Source organism: Elgaria multicarinata, chromosome 14 (assembly GCF_023053635.1).
Source record: "Elgaria multicarinata webbii isolate HBS135686 ecotype San Diego chromosome 14, rElgMul1.1.pri, whole genome shotgun sequence".
Taxonomy (NCBI): Eukaryota; Metazoa; Chordata; class Lepidosauria; order Squamata; family Anguidae; genus Elgaria; species Elgaria multicarinata.
In genome coordinates, this window is record NC_086184.1 from 18528668 (window position 1) to 18546704 (window position 18037).

The following is an 18037-nucleotide window of genomic DNA, read 5'->3' on the forward strand; positions in this document are numbered from 1 at the left end:
ACAGCCGGCAGCTTGATTTGTAGAAACAAAGTGCAAAACCAGCTTTATGTATGCCCCGAAAAGAACCAGATTTCCAAGCGATGGACAGTCCAAGTGATGAGTTGGGGTAGCAAATTTGCTCTCTTCTAGAAGTGCCTGCTGTTTCTTCCTTTTTATGACAAAAGCAAAATACGTTTCCAGTGCTTTCTCAGCTAAAGGAAACTAAGCCCACATAGAATTGCCCCAGGAATTTACATGGCTTTGGGGGGAAGCGGGAAACACACAATAATATATGACAGGCAATTCATCCATTATTTGAAGGCGATCAGAAAGCCGACAGAAAGCTCTGGCGTGGGCTGGTCCATGAAGTCACGAAGAGTCGGAAGCGACTGAACGAATAAACAACAAAAATAACATGGCATTGGTTAATGCATCCCAGAGCCTGAGTATGTTTAGGATTGGGACATGGACTTGTAAAAGTAGTTCATGAAAGATAGCACAATCTGTAACTGTAGGCTGTTCTGGTCAGCATCACATTCTCCTGACTTTTGTTTGGCATTATGTTTGGGTTTGCTTTGTTTGCTGCTTACAATATCCCCCATTGTTTGCTTAATGGAAGTGATTTGCTAGTGGTTTGGCATTCATAAGTGAGATTAATTTCATTGGCAAGCTATTGTTGTGTGGGTAGCAGGTCAACTGCCTTTGCTGTTTCCATCAGCGATGTGCCACTGAGTTACTCCCCCAGGGTTAAATGCTTTTCAGGATTAAGAAACTTCATTAAAATGGAAATATCCTTTTAAAAAAAGATTTCTTGTGCTTTTCCGCTAGCTGCCCCAATGCTAATATGGGCCTTGATCCTGTGCTTGTTGAAGTCAATAGGAAATATTTCATTAACTTTTTATGGCCAGGGACAAGGACAACAGCAATTACTCTGCTTTTAGACGCTCCAAGTGAGTATCAACTAAATATTTTACATGGGATTGTGTAGCATTTTGTATTGGGTAAATAAAGGATTCCAGCCAAGCCTATATACACCAGTTGCTGGGGAACATGGGCAGGAGGGTGTTGCTGCACCCATGTCCTGCTTGGGAGTTCTTTGCTGACTGTTCTGGTCTGACTGCAGCAAACACTGACTGCAGATAAGTTAGGGTTGTTGTTTATTCGTTCAGTCGTTTCCGACTCTTCATGACTTCATGGACCAGCCCAAATCCAAGGCTGGAGTTAAAATTGCAGGAAGAAACATTAACAATCTCAGATATGCAGATGACACCACTTTGATGGCTGAAAGCGAGGAGGAGCTGAGGAGCCTTATGACAAAGGTGAAAGAAGAAAGTGCAAAAGCCGGGTTGCAGTTAAACCTCAAAAAAACCAAGATTATGGCAACCAGCTTGATTGATAACTGGCAAATAGAGGGAGAAAACGTGGAGGCAGGGACAGACTTTGTATTTCTGGGCGCAAAGATTACTGCAGACGCTGACTGCAGCCAGGAAATCAGAAGACGTTTACTTCTTGGGAGGCGAGCAATGACAAATCTTGAAAAAATAGTTAAGAGCAGAGACACCACACTGACAACAAAGGTCCGCATAGTTAAAGCAATGGTATTCCCCGTAGTAACCTATGGCTGCGAGAGCCGGACCGTAAGGAAAGCTGAGCGAAGGAAGATAGATGCTTTTGAACTGTGGTGTTGGAGGAAAATCCTGAGAGTGCCTTGGACTGCAAGAAGATCAAACCAGTCCATACTCCAGGAAATAAAGCCAGACTGCTCACTTGAGGGAATGGTATTAAAGGCAAAACTGAAGTACTTTGGCCACATAATGAGAAGACAGGATACCCTGGAGAAGAGGCTGATATCCATATGAAAAGGAGGACAGGGCTCCTGTATCTTTAACAGTTGCATAGAAAAGGGAATTTCAGCAGGTGTCATTTGTATTTATGGAGAACCTGATGAAATTCCCTCTTCATCACAACAGTTAAAGGTGCAAGAGCTATATTAGCATGACCAGATTCAAAAGAGGGCAGGGCACCTGCAGCTTTAACTGTTGTGATGATGAGGAGATTTCACCAGGTTCTCCATATATGCAAATGACACTTGCTGAAATTTCCTTTTCAATACAACTGTTAAAGATACAGGAGCCCTGTCCTCCTTTCCATATGGTCACCCTAGATAAGTCAGAAGACCTTCCAGCCTACAGTTAGTAATCTAGTGGTGTTCAGGCTATAATAGAGGTGGTCTCAGTCCAGGCAGAAGTCACGATGCCATTAGTCAGAGAAGAGGAACAGGCAACAGCAGGAGTGGTCAGGATAACAATTTTTGTGAACTGCCCAGAGAGCTTCAGCTATTGGGTAGAATAGAAATGTAATAGATAAATAAATAAACAAAAAGTCCAACATGGTGAATCAGGGTATCAATCAAAGGGCATGTTTCAGGAGACAAGATGCACATTGAAAGATAGACCAAGTTGTTCCAATGCTGGCTGGGTTTCCAGTGAAGGCTTTTAAACCCAGAGCCTGCTGGGCCCCACCTAGAGCTCAGCCGCAGTAATCAGAGCTCCTTTTCCAAAGCCCTACTGATGAGAAGTCACTCTCTCCTGAGGAGACCTTTGCTGGAAGCCAGCACTGCTTTACATGGGAGCCCTAGTTGTCTGTCGCTTTCGGGGGTCTGTGGTTGCTCAGCCTCTCCCTCTGAGGCAGGGCTTCTTTCCCCAGAAAGGCAATAGATCATGTTGGTTGACTGAGAGGTGAAATCACCTTCACTCTTAGATTCTGATAACAAGATGCTGCTTGCTATCTAGAAACATGCCAGGAAAAGGCTGTGATGGGGAGAAAAGGCTAGGTGGCACCTATTTCCACTTGAAACCCATGTGGGGGGGGGCATGGATCTTGTTCAGAACAAAAACTTGGTTGCCGCCTGAACTGTCCAATGTGGTGCAGAAACAGAGTGCACTGGCAAATAAATGGAGGGTACAAACTTGCTTGCTAACTGAAGGTTCAATCAACTCTCCTCCAGAGCAAGGGATGAACTTTCAGGACAAATGAAGGAGAAGAAGAGCCCTTCCAAAATAAAATAATTCCATCTTAAAGGCTTGAGTTTGGGGAGGGATTTTTTTCTCATATCAAAAGAAAACAAAGGAATACAGGTGGCACAGGTGGAATTTGATTCTCCCGCCATGGGTGTATTGGTGCAAAAAGCTCTAGAAGAGAAGAGGTGGTTGTGTGAATATTTTCAGTATGGGTTCCTACCTTAATGAGTTGTAATGAGTGGCTTTCACACAAATTCCAGACTTCAGATGAATCCTGAATGAACCTGAGCACTTTGGAGAGCTTTCATGGCACACTGAGGAGGAGCAGGATTCTGTCTGAAGTGGTCAGTACTGAATCTGGACTAGTGATGGGTGGAACTCACCAGGAGGGAGTTCATTAATTAGGTGGACAGTAATTAATCTGTCCGTGTGAAATCTCATTCCATGTATCCAGTTTTTTTGTGCATGTGCAATATCGAAGTGCATCTTAGGGCTTTGCTAGACGTGCCCGGATAAGCCGGCAGGGAGGCAGGGCGATGGCGCGCTGATGTTAGCGCGCCCCGCCTCAGCTTCCAGACGCTGGACGCGCAGGGACGTCGGAATCCCTGCAGCGTCCGCCATTTTTTTTTTTTAGTTTAAAGGGGCCATGTGCGGCCCGAAGACTCCGGACCAGGTAAGTCCGTTTTTTTAAATGGGGGGGAAGGATGGCAAGGGGGGATGGCAAGGGGGGAGGGCGGGTGAGAGAGAGAGCGCCGCGCGCCGCCACCCGAGCAAGCAGGCGAGCGGCGCTGCCAGGGCAAGGCCTGGCATGGGGCGGCATTGCCCGGGCAAGCGCCGCTCGCCTGCTTGCTCGGGTGGCGGTGCGTGGCGCTCTCTCTCTCACCCGCCCTCCCCCCTTACCTTCCCCCCTTGCCATCCTTCCCCCTGCCCCTCTCTTTCCCCCCCCCGGGCCGATGGGCACAGCGCTCGTATGAGCGCTGTGCCAGGTCCGTGGCTTTTTGCGGCTACTCGCGAGTAAGTGAGTAGCCGCAAAAAGCCACGGACCTTCCTAGACGTTTCGCAGCTCCGGCCTGAGGCCGGGGCTGCGAAAAAGGCGCGCCATAAGCGACTTCGCTTATGGCGCGTTAGAGGAGGCCTCAGTGTGGCCTGGGCCCGGATTCCCCTGTGCGTCATCTGGACGCACAGCAGGGAAACCAGGTCTCAAAGCACGCTAAGGCCTCGTCTAGAAATGGCCCTTAGGATCTGTAGTTTGGAATCATGGAATCATGTATCACCATGTTGTGTACCCCTTTCTCAGTCAATTGTTTTCATGTGGCACATCTAGAGGAAAAAGGAAGAAAAAGAGGATGGAGAGGATGGAAAATGGCTCACAACAATTTCCTCACCCTACTGGCAGGAGCCCAGCATGGCATTAGATACTCAGAAGCCAAGTTTGGAGGCCTCCTTCTAGGAGCAGCAAAATGCACAGGATTGCACCCTTATGTATTCATTACACTACGAATAGTTCTCAAGGCCGCCAACACCAATAAAACACACTATAAAGTACAAAATAGTAATCAATCAAAAGAAAAATCAATCAAAATCACATCCATACAAGTATAAACTATAGGGAGTCGCATACATTTTAGATCTAGATAAAATAAAAGAGAAACAAGAGAAACTCTTCATGCAGGGGGAAATCAGTAATGTAGAAAGCCGCCTTACCTTGACTACTTGTCCACTTATGCCCTGTGTTGTCTGATTGGGAGGGTCTCAGCAGCTCTTGCATCACTTGCTACCTGAGATCCTTTTAGGTTTTGACTGGAGGTGCAATGGATTGTTGTTGGGACTTACTGCATGCAAAACATTACCATTCAGTAGTAGTTGTGTCACTGAGTAGAACTGAGGAGTAGTAGAAGTAGAACTGAGTTGAAGTAGAAGTAGGGTTAAGAGGAGGAGGAGTAGAACTGAGTAGTGTTCTACCACTGAGCTACAGCATATTGGGAGATGGGTAGGCTAGAACCTGTATCTCTGATATGCTAGCTTTGCGTAGTTTTTGACAGACAATTCCCTCCCCTGAAATTTGGTTACTTTTCATAATGCACACACACCCTTTACAACAAAAAAGCCAGAGCTTTTAACCAACTATAAATTATAAACTGCACGCTGCCATAATGATTTTTCCTCCATGGAAATACAAGCGTGAAAAGCAATGGAAAATACATCTGGGGGTTCTCAGGAAAAGGTGTGCGGCGTCTCTTTTGGGTAACATTCAGGCACATGGTTCATTATGACTATATTTTTTGCCCATTCATTGCTCCGTAGAGGGAAAAATATTGCTGGAATGCATTTCCTATATTTCTAAAGCTAAACAAAAGCTTGCGTGTGTACTTATAAATTAAAAATAATAGGGTTTTTTTTTAAAAAAAGAAGAGAAAACAAACTCCAGTACAAAACAGGTCATTATGTGGTCAATATCTGTCTATCTATCTATCTATCTATCTATCTATCTATCTATCTATCTATCATCTATCCATCCATCCATCCATCCATCTATCTATCAAAGGAGGAGCCATAGCTCAGTGGTAGAGCACATGGCTTTCATGTAGAAGGTCCCAGATCCAATCCTGGCTTCTCCAGGTAGGGCTGGAAAAATTCCTGCCTGAAACTTTAGAGAACCATACTGCCAGTCAATGTCGACTATACTGGTCTAGAAGGATCACTGATATGTCTCTGTGTAATACAGCTTCCTATGTTCTTAAGGTGGTGTACACACATAAATAGAAAATGATAATACAAGGATACAGAGATAATAATTACTGTTCTTAAAATATATACAGTACGAAGGCCTCATCTACACCAAGCAGGATACTGCAGTATGAAAGTGGTATGTAAAAGACAGGAGCCACACCAAGCAGGATATAGAAGTATGAAAGTGGTCCGTGGTCTGTGTCTATGGGCCCCAACAGTTGTCAGTGCACTTCAATACTGCTATAAAGCAGCCGTGTGGCTCCTGCCTTTTATATACTGCTTTCATACTGCAATATCCTGCTTGGTGTAGATGAGGCCTCAGACACCTCTAACATAAATAGTACTAAACACTCACAGGACAGTAATTAATAAAATGCTGATTGAAATTAGTATTGCTAGTGTTTAAACAGAATAGAGCAACCTCTTCCATTGGTGATCCATTGGTGGATCAGGTTCAGTTTAAAATAATCATGACTGAGCAAGAAGAACTTACCCATGTGGTAACGCAAGGGTCTGATGTCTTGAGCATAAAAAGCTGTCTTATACAAAGTTAGACAATTGGTTCTTTCATCTCACTACATTGGCCCTGTTCAGACAACACGCTAAACCTTTGTGGTTTGTGGCACAAAACAGCACAAAACTAACACTAATTTTTGGCACCAGTTTGGAGCTTGTCTGAGAATGTGAAATTTTTCTCATTCACCAGACCACACCTAAGGGCATGTCATTTTCACACTTTAGGATGTGGCACAAAACTTGGGGTTTGCAGCACAAAATGGCATAAAACTAGCACTAATTTTTGGCACTGGTTTGGAGTTTGTCTGAGAATGTGAATTTTTTCTCATTCACCAGACCACACCTAAGGGCATGTCGTTTCCTGGCTTCCTGGGGTGGCACAAAACTCGGGGTTTGCAGCACAAAACGGCACAAAACTAGCACAAAACTTTGGCACCAGTTTGGAGGTTCTATGACAAAGTTCATTTTTTGGTGTGTTAAGTACGAACCCCTGCTTGAAGTACCAATACACAGCTGTTGGTGGCAGCACAAAACTCGGGGTTTGCAGCACAAAACGGCACAAAACTAGCACAAAACTTTGGCATACGTTTGGAAAAGAGTCTAGGTTGGGGGTTCCCAAGTTAACAGAGCCAAAATATTGGGCTCCTTTATCTTTATCAGTTTCTCTGCCCTTGGAATGTAATGTGGGGCTAATAATACCAGAACAAAAAAAGAAAGAAAGAAAGAAAGACAGATGGTTTCCAACGTGTTCTAAGGAAACTCATTATCAAGGGAAAAGTCTGTAAAAACAATACAAAATTACATGTTCTCCAAAGATGCTGAATCACACTCTAAAAAGACATTAGCCGATGTAATAATCTGCATTAAACAAATATTACAGTGTACATTCTCATCATGATATACATAAATGCATGGTTAGATTCTGTAGGTTTTTTTAATGCAGTGTAGTACATCAAGAACATAAAAAAATAAGAAGAACAATTAGACCAAAGGCTTATGTATTCTAAGATTCCGTTCACGCATCAGCCAACCAGATGTCTGTGGGAAGCCCACAAGTATTGCATTGGTTATTTCTCGGTTGGACTACTGCAACCTTCTTCTCACTGGCCTTTCTTCTTCTCACATCAGTCCGTTGGTTTCTGTTCACCACTCTGCTGCTAAGACCATCTTCTTGGCTCGCCGCTCTGACCATGTAACTCCACTTCTGAAATCTCTTCATTGGCTTCCAATTCACTTCAGAATCCAATATAAACTTCTCCTGTTGACCTACAAAGCTTTTCACTGTCTAGCTCCTTCCTATCTCTCCTCTCTCATCTCACACTATTGCCCCGCTCGTGCTCTTCGCTCCTCTGATGCCATGTTTCTCGTCTGCCCAAGGGTCTCTACTTCCCTTGCTTGGCTTCGTCCATTTTCTTTTGCTGCCCCTTATGCCTGGAACGCTCTTCCAGAACATTTGAGAACTACAAGTTCAACCGCAGCTTTTAAAGCTCAGCTAAAAACTTTTCTTTTTCCTAAAGCTTTTAAAACTTGATTTTGTTCTGACTTTATACTGTTAGTTTCCCCCCTACCCAGTGCCTGTTTACCCCACCCTGTGCCTGTTTGCATTCTCTTCCCCTCCTTATTGTTTCATTATGATTTTATTAGAATGTAAGCCTATGCGGCAGGGTCTTGCTATTTACTGTTTTACTCTGTACAGCACCATGTACATTGATGGTGCTATATAAATAATAATAATAATAATAATAATAATAATAATAATAATTAGGGCATGAGTGCAATAGCAGCTCAGCAATTCCACGTTTGAGTTGTTTAGCATGTGACCCTATGGAGTTGTCACCCATTAGATAGAAGCTTCTGACCTCTGAGGCTTCTGAGATTCCTAAGCCCTGCCGGGTTGCTGCCGATAGGGCAGGAGGAGCAACACAGGCTAATTCTGTCTCTACTTCCTCCTTTTCAAATTTAGACACTAGAATAGCTTCTGAGACTCAACCCATGTAGTGGAGTTGTGCTAGTGGGGGTAGGCTGGAGCTTGGAGATTACACAAGATACTTCATAGCTTGGCCTCCCTCCTGTCTCTCCTTCCTACCCAATGGCATGCTCTCCTTGTCTGAGCTTGTGATTCTAATCTCAGAAGAGAATCACAGAATCATAGAATAGTAGAGTTGGAAGGGACCTTATGTGGCCATCGAATCCAACCCCCTGCTCAGTGCAGGAGGACCCTCCAAGGAGCTTTCTGCAGTAGCTGCGGGTGGGGTGAAGATCCGAGCAGGGATTTTCACTTCTGAGATCATAGCTCTATCTATGGTCTTGGAGGCAAAAATAAAATAAAATAAATAAATAAATAAAAATATCCCCAGTATCTCATGGCCCTCAGATAGCATCTGGTTGTGAAGCTGCAGGGGGTTTTTTGGTCCTTTTTTCTCCTACTAATCCTCTCTACTGGTGCTAATAATATTGACCTATATTATAGAGATGTTATATTACTTGTATTACTTATTGTATGTGAAAGTACTCCCCCCCCTTTGAGCAGTTACAAAATGTACATAAATGCCATTATTCAAGTTTCGGTTTGCATGCAACTTTCCTCATCATGGATCTTTTTCACATTACTAGCACTTCTTTTTTGTATAAGGTGCATATTCTTGTTTCCTCTGGGAAATACTTTACCTATCACTATACCTGCTTTTAAGGTTTTCATATTTGTAGCCTTCAGCCTGGGCACCTAAGGGAGTGGTATATTTCTGCAAAACATAGTTTGTTAGTGGTACTTTTAATAGCAGCTACTAATCATAAAATGCAAGTACTTGTATCTTGGGGACTGTAGCAGTCACAATACTCTAAATATAAATGAAAATAGTGTCTTGCACATTGCTGAACTTATTTGCTTTTGACCCATGGGAGATGATATGAATATTTATATATTGGGTGTATAAGCTCTTTATTAATAGCTTGATCTCTCTGAGGAGAGAGGGGATTTATTTTGGCACTGAAGAGATTTCAAGTTTTGCTTACTCACACTCACCAAGTATATGATTGCATTTAATAAATGTGGTTGATGCTAATCTTTAGGTTGGTATTTAACATGTGAGCATCCATGGACTAGGTTGCATTGTGTTGGGTGGCTCAGATGCTTGAGGAAACAGCAGATGAGCAAACACAGTGGGCTTGTTCACACATGATGGTTGGATTGTTGTGACTCTATCCAGTGGAGGCTGGCAGATCTGATTTCAGTGGGGTCATGATAGGTTTCAGCACCTTTGATACCTCCTTTAAAGTTCTTTAGAGTCTATTGCATACCGATAATGCATGAACAGGATGCCATCAACTTATGAGTAGAGTTGGATTTCCATTCCATGTCATTTTTGCATGTATTTCCATTCTGTGTCATTTCCAATGCCTATTTCTATTCCATGTCATTTTTGCATGTATTAATTCATATGTCTATTTCATTCTGTTTCCATATCAACCCACACTTTTTTTCAAGAAAGTGTAACAATGACTCACATTATTTTAAACATTTCATTTCACAAAATGCACATTTTGTATGCATTTTATCCTAATTGTTTTGTACATATTTTAACGAAATATAGGCACTTGTATACACATTTTGGTATGTTTTTGACCAGAGAAATGAAAGGACAATTGCATTCTGATTTGAATATTAGTCCAAGAAGACTTACTTAAAAATATGGATCAAATAAAACCTTTGAGCATTCCTACTTCTAAGTGAACAAATGTGAAAGTATCACAGACTGGAAATACACGGATCCCTAGTCCCTCCATGCACATAGGAGGGTGTAGCCCCATCACTGAGTTGCATGTACAGAGCTCATGGTCTGAAAAGGGGTGTTGACATGCATACACCTGTAGATTTCTCTTTTCATACCCCTGGTTCTACAAGCTAGGCTTGATGACATTGGGGACAGGATTACTACTTTCTGAAATAGTGTAGTGGACTGGTTGGACTTTGTCTTGATCCAGCAGATTATCATGTCTTAAAGTTGTTGTTTGTTTGTTTTTAAATTTCAACGATCTTCAATGGTATGCAAGATTTTTAAAGATAAATGTATGGTGGTAATGGAAAAAGATCTTGGAGCTCTGATGTAGGACTGGGATGTTTTCTTTTGCAAACCTCTCAAGCCATTATACCAACCGTTTTTGTGTTTTTTGCAAGGAGATTATGGGAATAGGAAAAGCCTAGAAAACAACTGTTGTTTGTCAGTTTCAGGACACAGTACTCCTTATGTGTAAAAGGACAACCCTCTATCTCCCAAGAACAGAACAGTTGGTGAAATGGGTTTCTGAAGCATGTGAGACATTCCAGCATCTTTTTTTAGATAAAGAAAGAAGGTAAGGAAACAGAACAAAACATGAAGTGTAACTGAACAGACGAGCAATCAATCTGTTTCCATGTAATGTGAAAACAACGTAATTGGTCATTTTGCATTGAAGTGAAACACAAAAAGTTCAGAAACCCAACTTACGTAAATGCACCAAATGTACATTTGGGGAAGGTGAGGATTTACGTGATGAGTGGTGATGTTGGTGGCACCTTTTTTCAGGATAAAGGAAACCGTAGTGAGTCATGAGAAACCATAATGTTTTCACCCTGTCCTAGAAAGATAAACAGATGAAAGGTTTTCAACGAACCTATTTATTTGCTGATAGAAATTGTTTTATAATATAATGTTCCCGTGTGCTCTGCAAACTCTGCTGCTTGCTTTGTAGCAAAGTTATATCACTAATAAAACATTATGGCAATGAAGAAGAGTAACGGAATCCCCATAAAAAATACAGTGATGAAAGCGAGACCATTCTGGATAGAAGCAAACAACCTCTGCATTAAGGAGGAACTTAGGAAATATATCTACTGACGTTGCTGAAAGTATGTGTCACATCTGCTTGCTGAAAATTTGTGCTTTGTCCTTTGTTATGACAAGCCGCTGCTGATGTAGGAGCTGGCTTTTGAACAATCCTCTTGATTTAACTTTTAAAATGTCCCTGGCAGGGAAATCAAAATGAGATTCATGTATTAATACTGCACACTTTTTCTTTTCTAATACTAAACTGCACAAGAACGTATAAAACACCAGAAAGCTGAATTTGCCATTGCATGGTAATGGGATAGTACTAGGTCAATGTTGCCAGGATAGCAGGAGATAAGTACTACAATTATATCTGCATGGATTAGTGGCTTTACTCTCTTGCACACGACAACCAGAACTCATGTTTAACCTCAACCTGCAACAAAGATCTCCTATGCCCAGTTTAGCTTAGAAAAAAATGTGAGTAAGGGGAGACATGATAGAGGTGTACAAAATTATGCATAGTGTGGAGAAAGTTGTTAGGAAGACATGTTTCTCTCTCTCTCTCCCCTAATAGTAGAATCTGGGGTCATCCTATGAAGCTGATTGGTTGGAGATTCAGGGCAGAAAAAAGGAAGGACTTCTTCACACAGCACATAGTTAAATTTTGGAACTCACTACCTGTCAGGTTTGGCTTTGTACCTAGTGGTTAGATTTATTAGGAAATGCTTTGAGAATGTCAGATGTTCCCTGCAAGCTTATCTCTGTAAGCAGTTCCCATGGGAGTAGCTGGTTCACTCCTTTGCTTCAGCCTTGAAGTAGCTGGTTCTCTGTGAACTTCAGAGTGTTTTGGAAAAAGTGGGGGACACTCTTCGAAGTGGGTTGTAACATCTTGCCCTCTTGGCACGTGGGCATGGTTTACAGGTCAGAGGACCTGTCTGTCAAGTGACTTTGAATAGGCCTTAAAGGCTGGTGCAAAGCTGAAAAAGCTTTGCTAGGATTATTATTATTATTATTATTATTATTATTATTATTATTATTATTTATTTATTTATTTATTTATATAGCACCATCAATGTACATGGTGCTGTACAGAGTAAAACAGTAAATCGCAAGACCCTGCCGCATAGGCTTACAATCTAATAAAATCATAGTAAAGCAATGAGGAGGGGAAGAGAATGCAAACAAGCACTGGGCAGGGTAAACAGGCACAGGGTAGGGTAGAACTAACAGTATAAAGTCCAAGCAACATCAAGTTTTAAAGGCTTTAGGAAAAAGAAAAGTTTTTAGCTGAGCTTTAAAAGCTGCGATTGAACTTGTGGATCTCAGATGTTCTGGAAGAGCGTTCCAGGCGTAAGGGGCAGCAGAAGAAAATGGACGAAGCCGAGCAAGGGAAGTAGAGACCCTTGGGCAGGCGAGAAACATGGCATCAGAGGAGCGGAGAGCACGAGTGGAGCAATAGTGTGAGATGAGAGAGGAGAGATAGGAAGGAGGTAGACCGTGAAAAGCTTTGAAGGTCGACAGGAGAAGTTTATATTGGATTCTGAAGTGAATTGGAAGCCAATGAAGAGATTTCAGAAGTGGAGTAACATGGTCAGAGCGGCGAGCCAGGAAGATGATCTTAGCGGCAGAGTGGTGGACAGAAACCAATGGACTGATGTGAGAAGAAGGAAGGCCAGAGAGAAGGAGGTTGCAGTAGTCCAACCGAGAAATAACCAGTGCATGAACAAGCATCTTGGCAGAAGAGACAGACAGAGATGGTCGAATCCTGGCAATATTATACAGGAAGAAACGACAGGATTTAGCTACTGCCTCAATATGAGGAATAAAGGAGAGCGATGAGTCAAATATGAAGCCAAGACTGCGAGCTTCCTTGACCGGAGTAAGCGTAACATTATTGACAGTGAGAGAGAATGAAAGATGAGGAGAAGGTTTAGGCGGAAAAACAAGCAATTCAGTCTTTGCCATATTTAGTACAATTAATACGAAGTGTTCAAACAGAGCTTATTTGGCATATCTAGCCATTCAACCCAAACTCACTAGGACAGTGCTAAAACACTAACAGAACCACCTGTTTTGGAATTAACATAGGTAGCTATTAATATCTATCTAGTAGTTTCTTCTTGGCTTAGGAAAGGATATTAAATCTCTCAGAGCTCTATGTTCCAGTGTAAGATGAGCTGCAAAGTCATCTGTAACATGATTGGGATCTCCTCCAGGTAATGCTGCACATATTGGACAAATCACTTCTGTTGATGTTTCATCTCTTGATGCAACGCCTGACCTCCCTCCTGCTTTGGATTCTATCTCTGCTTGGGACTTTGAAAGCACTCTGCACATGGACGCTTTGCTATTTGGACTTTGGATATCTAAGAACTGTGTCATGAAAAGTAGTGAGGCTTTTCATAGACTTGGACTTGCATATGTTGTGGATTCTGTGTTCATGTTCAGACTCAGGTGGCAGGGAGTTCCCGGTCCTTAACAGAAGGATGGGACTCCTGGGTCTGAGGCTTAACCTTTCCTGAAGTCATGGTAACAGGGTTAGCTCAGTAGTGGTAGGCTGAGACTGAGAAGTGCATGACGGATCTCTCTGCCCGGCTCTGGTGGCTCAGAGCAACCTTTCCTGGGACTTCGTTTTAGGAGCTTGTCTATGTCCCTTTGAGGAGCCAGCATATGCGGTGTCTGGAGAAGCTCAAAGCTGGTATTGGCGTACCCTGTTCACCCCTACTCTCTGAGTGTTTGCCTTAAGGATTGTTTCAGAAAAAAGAGCCTAAAGCTTCCTAACCATCGTTCAGCTTTAAGTGTGTTTTGGAGACTCTGAAACCATTAAGCTTGTCTACCGTGTGATTTCCTCAATAAAAGAAGTCTCACTGATGTGAGTGTCTTGTGTCAGCTTGCCAGCACGTGTGAATGCCAGAGGGAACAGGCATGAACACGACACTACCACAAGATGTAGTGATGGCCACCAATTTGGATGGCTTTAAAAGAGTGTTGGATAAATTCAGTGGCTCCAGTCCTGATGCCTATATGCTATCTTCAGTCTCAGAGGCAGTATGGCTATGTATACCACTTACTGTGGAACATGGGTGGGAGGATGCTGTTGCACTCATGTCTCGCTTGTGGGTTTCCCATAGGTAACTGGTTGGCCACTGTGTGAAGAGAATGCTGGACTTATTGGTTAATAGATTTATATGCTGCTTTTAAAATTAGAAGCTTCCAAAAACAGCACACATCTAAAATAATAATAAAAAACAATATTTTAAGTGACAACAAAGAGTGTTTAACTCAAATAGTAGCAATTTTCCATTAGAAGGCAACATCAGTTACTGAAAATACTAAAACAGAAGATAAAAACAATTTCATTAACATTTAAGGCAAATAACTAACAATGAAGGTGCCAGGAAGACCTTACTGGAGTTGGCATTCCACTAGTTCAGGAGCCACAGCCACTGAAAAGGCCCTCTCGCAAGTCAGGACCCACCTCACCTGAGAAGGTGAGGCCATCTCAGCAAATTCAAAGTCCTTCATGTTCAGTTAGCATTGTATGGCGTAGACAGTCCTCCTATAATCTTTTGATGCGTACACACACACACACACACACACACACACACACACTACATTTTCAGAGCTCTTTTAAGCATGTTTACTAAGAAACAAGCATGACTGCATTCAATGGAGCTTACTACTAGGAAAGCATGAATAAGACTTTAATTTAAGTATGTACCTGTCTGAAGGAAGTTTGAGAGAACTTGTGCTATTATAAATGAAAAGCATGGCTAATAGTTAGAAAGAAAGGCAATCTTTAATCATTTCTTTTTCATTGCCTATTACAGTAACACACCCAAATCAAAATCCTTGAACTCTCAGCTTTATCTGCTAAAATGTCCTGTCGTTGATTAATCAACAAAATCTTTAGTTGGCCAAATTACCAATTATAAACCAGGCCTAATAATCTTAACTTTTACTGTTTGCCTATCATTATCTATCTATCTATCTATCTATCTATCTATCTATCTATCTATCTATCTATCTAGAAAGTTCCCTATTACTGTCATCTTCTCTCTCTCTCTCTCTCCCCCCTCTCTCCCCCATCTCTCTGTCTTCCTCTCTCTGTTCATCCTCTCCTTCCCTTTCTCTGTTAGAAGGATTTTTACTCACCTTTGCACTTTCAAATGAAGTGATCAACATCACTAAGCAAAATGAGAACAATTCAGTAATAAATAACACCAGCAGGTTAAAAGAAACTATAAACCACTAGAGGGAGGGAAAATAAATAAAAATCCAGCAGAGGTCAGCTCTCAAAGCCTGTCAAAGCAAACATGTCTTGAGATGAGTTTGGATCTAGCTTGCTAGTTGTGGGCCATGGAGATATTCATCATGCTCAGACTTGTAATCTTCCAAAGGACATCTGGTTAGCCACGGTTGGAGGCGGGATGTTGATGGACCTTTAGTGTGATCCGTAATCAAGACACGTCCTCATTAAAGGAAATTCCAGCAGTGTAGTGAAGAATAACCTTTATGATGAACTGATTGATCCATCCTTTGGGTTGGGAAATTGGTCAGCCAACCCTCTGGCCTTATCACTAACAAGAAAAAAATAATAATAATGGAGGGGCTGATCAGCTTCATTCTCTTCTTCTCCCCAAAGAACTCTTGGAACTTTTCAAACTCTGCAGTGATGCCTCGAGGCAAAAAAAAGAGTGGAGCTTCTTTGAGCTTCGTTCTGAAAGAGCACATTACAAACAACAATAAAAGGTTTATTTCTGTGGGACTCAGAGAGGCACTGTGCATAATCATAACCTGAAATATCTTAGTGCATAATTGCTGAACTTAGATGTTTGTTCCGCTAGGGATGATTTTGAATTCTTAAGGACTCTTCAAACGCCATTCAGGATGCTATAAAAACTAAGAACGGGTTCAGAAAATTAGAAATGCTACAAAAGCCGAACGCTTCACTTAGTACATTATAAAATAAATGAAGCCGGAGGGATGTACCAGCACGGGGGCGAGGTTACTGTGCTGTGCATACTTCATTTCTTCACTCGCCCAAGCACACATCGCCCTCATAAATGTTCTGCCTGGAGCTGTTATGCTCCTTAAAGGAGGGCTGGCCCCTTCCCTCCTTGCCCCACTGTCTAATGGTTCATGAGGGAGCCAGGGATCTGTTTGGCTTAATAAATGTTTTAATTACAGTTTCTCTTTTCTAAGTGTCACGGTGTAGAAAGAGGTCACTGCTTTGATAAGTGGGCTGTTTGAAGAGACAATATTGGGAGAGCCCAGCGGTAGAAGCTGTGCAGTGGGTTATGCAGGTTCCGTCAGGATGATAACCGAAAAACAAATATTGTCCTTTAAATATCCCTAGGTCCCCCACCCCCGCACACACTTTATTGTTATCAGCGTAGATTCAAAATGGGAAACCACTTCTACGGCGTTCTTCCTCCTGTTCTTGTTCTTCCCTGCTTCCCACCCAATTCCCACACCTCTGAAGTAATGTGAGTAGAGCAGAAACGCTGCTGCATAATTACTGTTGCATCATTGAAAAATGGAGGAGGCTGGGCAGGAAATGGTTGTGTGTCTGCTTTTAATTGGAATTGGCACTTGTAAACAGACTTGAAAATCACGTCAGTCCGAAGACAAAGGTTCCTTAAATGAGCATTTTCTAGCACGCTTGTGACTTGCCACTCATGGATGTTTGTGGGTCATTTTGGTGATGTCGTCAGCCTCCTGTGGATCTCCTGCGCCATTCCCTGGTTTTAGTGGTAAAAAATAAACCTCCGAAACCCTGACTCTTCTGAGATATATCAGTATTTGTTGGGTGACGTTGCACTAGAAAACACCCACTAGAGGGCACTGTCCAGTTGAACTGTGTGGGCCATATGGACACTGGTCTCTTCCTCATGTAATTACAGCTCATTGCAAAAGTGGAAGAGAAGCTGGAAGCAGAGCCACAGTAAGGGAACATAATTCCCCCTCTGAAAGCTCACACAACCTTAGAGAGGGCCAATGTAGTATAGCAAGTAGAGTGCTTGCCTTGGACAGTGAAGATCTGGGTTCAAAACAGGGATGCATGAAGAAGATGATCTTTGTGAATTCTGTTGTGAAATAATTGGTCTGAGGTGCAAATCAGAACTCATCCACATTTGCCTTGGTCCAGGTTGGCAAGTTTAGACACTGGACTTAATGGTCCTATGCCTCCCTCTCCCTTTAGATTGCTTTAACATTGCTTCTACATTCCTTATATGTGAGACTGAAACAACTGGGCATGTTTTAGCCTGGAAAAGAGAAGATTGAGGGGATACATGATAGCACTCTTCAAATACTTGAAAGGTTGTCACACAGAGGAGGGCCAGGATCTCTTCTTGATCACCCCAGAGTGCAGGACATGGAATAATGGGCTCAAGTTACAGGAAACCAGATTCTGGCTGGACATCAGAAAAAACTTCCTCACTGTTAGAGCAGTACAACAATGCAACCAGTTATCTAGGGAGGTTGTGGGATCTCCCATACCAGAGGCATTCAAGAGGCAGCTGGACAACCATCTGTCAGGGATGCTTTAGGGTGGATTCCTGCACTGAGTGGGGGGTTGGACTCGATGGCCTTACAGGCCCCTTCCAACTCTACTATTCTATGATTCTATGATTCTATGAAAAGGTTTGTCAAGCCTGATTAAAAAAAAGTAATTGTCTGAACAGGTACCATTAGGCATTATAAGATCAATTTAATCATAGCACCATCATGGTTACTGGAACAAAAAGGAGTTTGCTTCTCTTGCCCTGATGACCTCATCACCTGCCACTCTCTGAGTGGTCATCTCCCCCCATCTTGACCGCAAGATCTAGCCCTAGCTGCACCACTGTGCACTTCCCAAATATTCTGCTGCAATTCTCAACTCAAAAAAGTATCACAACATTGGATGTACGTATCATGAGATATAATTGCTTTTAGAAGCATGTATTTATGTCTGTTTACCTGGGACTGGGAGCATAT